Source organism: Triticum aestivum, chromosome 6B, assembly GCF_018294505.1.
Source record: "Triticum aestivum cultivar Chinese Spring chromosome 6B, IWGSC CS RefSeq v2.1, whole genome shotgun sequence".
NCBI lineage: Eukaryota > Viridiplantae > Streptophyta > Magnoliopsida > Poales > Poaceae > Triticum > Triticum aestivum.
Genome location: NC_057810.1, coordinates 357,595,472 through 357,598,009, shown reverse-complemented (window position 1 = coordinate 357,598,009; position 2,538 = coordinate 357,595,472).

The window sequence follows — 2,538 nt, the reverse complement described above, 5'->3', positions numbered from 1 at the left end:
GCTCATCGTTGGGACAGATGTCATCCACTCATTGGACAGAAGGCGCCTATGATACATCGACATGTGGCACCGCCCAACAGAGGCCCATTCCTGTGAAAAGGCCGGCCCGTTTGACTTAGTCAAAAGGTGGCGGGCCGGCCCATGGAAAGCCTGTTAATGGCATGTTTGCATATAGCCCATTTACAGCCCGCTAACCCAAGGCCCATTATGCCCTATCCGAATTAGGCCCAGTACCGTCATCTGGGCCATCCAATATGATTCCAGTACGTTTTCACTTCTGGCCCATGTATGGCCCATGATGTCTTTTCGGCCCATATGAGACCCTTTGTAACTCTTGGCCCATTAACAGCCCGTGGTGAAACTGGCCCATAATGAATAGTGTATCACTTTACACCCATTAACGGCCCGTGGTGAAACTGGCCCGTAATGAACAGTGTGTCACTTTATACCCATTAATGGCCCGTTATTCCATTGGGTCGTTTCCAGCCCATATTATCTTTCGGCCTTCTCAGAGCCCATTAATTCTTGGGCTCATTTCCAGCATTCGTTTACTTACGGCCCGTTACTGTCATTTTCTGGTTGTGGGCCAAATTCAGCCCGTGGCTACAGTCGGCCCGTTTGTGGTCCGTTAATTCGTTGGGCCATTTTCATAGCGTCATCAAATACGGCCTATTAATGATGGCCCGTTATAGTCGGCCCATGAACGGACGATTCCAACTCTAGCCTGTTTACGGCCATAATGTGGTCTGTTATTGGCCCATGTTTAGCCAACCGATCATACGGCCCATATAAGGCCCATTGATGATACGGCCCGTAGAAGGCCCATTGTTTCTACGGCTCGTAGAAGGCCCATTGTTTCTATGGCCCGTAGAAGGCCCACTGTTTCTACGGCCCGTAGAAGGCCCACTGTTTCTACGGCCCGTAGGAGGCCCAGTGTCACTACAGTAAATATTAGCCCATGGTTATTGTGGCCTAGTTTTAAAAAATAGGTTACTGCAGCCACTAGCAAACTGCGGAAAAAGAACTGCACTGACTACAAGCAAACAAATAAACAAGACAACAAGGAAATAAATAAGCAAGCAACTTATGCTAGGCTATCACGGCTATTACACATATTACATCCACTAGGCATCAAAGTTCGCCACCAGTGCAAATATAGGGAACAAAGTAGCATATAAATGCCGCAGGAAGACAAGTCCAGAACTGAAACCACTTTAGAAGAGTTCAAGAAACAATATCCTGGGTACCCATAATGCTGGCAAGATGCTTAGCAAGCTTATTAACTTTCTCTTGTTTGGCGCTTAAATCCTCCAGCGCTTGCTATTGCACAAGAAAGTGCGCATCTGAATTCTGCAGGGACTTCCTCAGTCCTTCGGCTTCTTGTCGCAGCACAGCTGACTGATGCCTTTCAGCTTGTAGCTAAGACTGAAGAAGCCGAAGTGATTCAGGCAGCGAGTTCAAAGAGCTTGTGCCAGTGGTACTGGCCAGTAACTCGAACACTACATCAACGCAGGACTATGGGGTTTTCTCACTATCTACAAGATCATTTTTATCACCTTTCTTGGAGACCAACAGGGTTGTCTCACTATCTTGAACCTTATCTGCATTACTTTCTCTACCATTGCATAGTGGGGTGCTCTTCTCCAATATTCTGTTTGCATACTACAAGAGAAACAAGCAGACACATCACAGGTTTAGCTTGTAGTATACGAAACTCATTTTGGTAAACCGGTTCAGTAGTAAGGTGGATAGGATAACAGCATGAAACAAACATATATCTATGTACTATGGTCACTGGATTGTCCATATCATTCTAGTTTATGTTCCCTAATAAAGATAGAGACACAGTTCAACTCATATATTTTTAAGACACAGCAGCATAGACAGAATATAAGTATGAGAAACTACACAACATTGGCAACACTTGTAATGTGCATCACATGAGAACATAACTGTTTATACAACTTAAACTGAAATCAACATAGAGCAAGAAGTTAGAACAGCAATCCAGTTAAAGAAATAGGTTTAAACCATACCTGTTGCACCATTGGAGTTTCAATTGGATCCTTCAAATTCGAAAGTAGTTGGTATGAGTAAATACAGTGATGCAACAACAAAGGAGTATGGACCATAGCTACGGAATCTGACCTGAGAACAGTTGCTCTTCTGATTTAAATGTGGAGTTTGGGTTAGCTGTGGTTGTCTTCGTGCTTTGGGCACTACAGTAGCGTTACAAGCTGCTCGTGTGGGGGTACTCTGTGGTGGACATGGTGCTTTGTCAACTAGAAGTGGGTTACTATCCGCTGGGGTTGCGGTTAGATGGATTGTAGCTGGTTCTCTGCCCAACGGTGTAAGTGTGCAATCTGGAAGAGTCTCGATTATGCATGGTGGGTGTCGGTGTCAAAACCGGCGGATCTCGGGTAGGGGGTCCCGAACTGTGCGTCTAGGCGGATGGTAACAGGAGACAAGGGACACGATGTTTTACCCAGGTTCGGGCCCTCTTGATGGAGGTAAAACCCTATGTCCTGCTTGATTAAT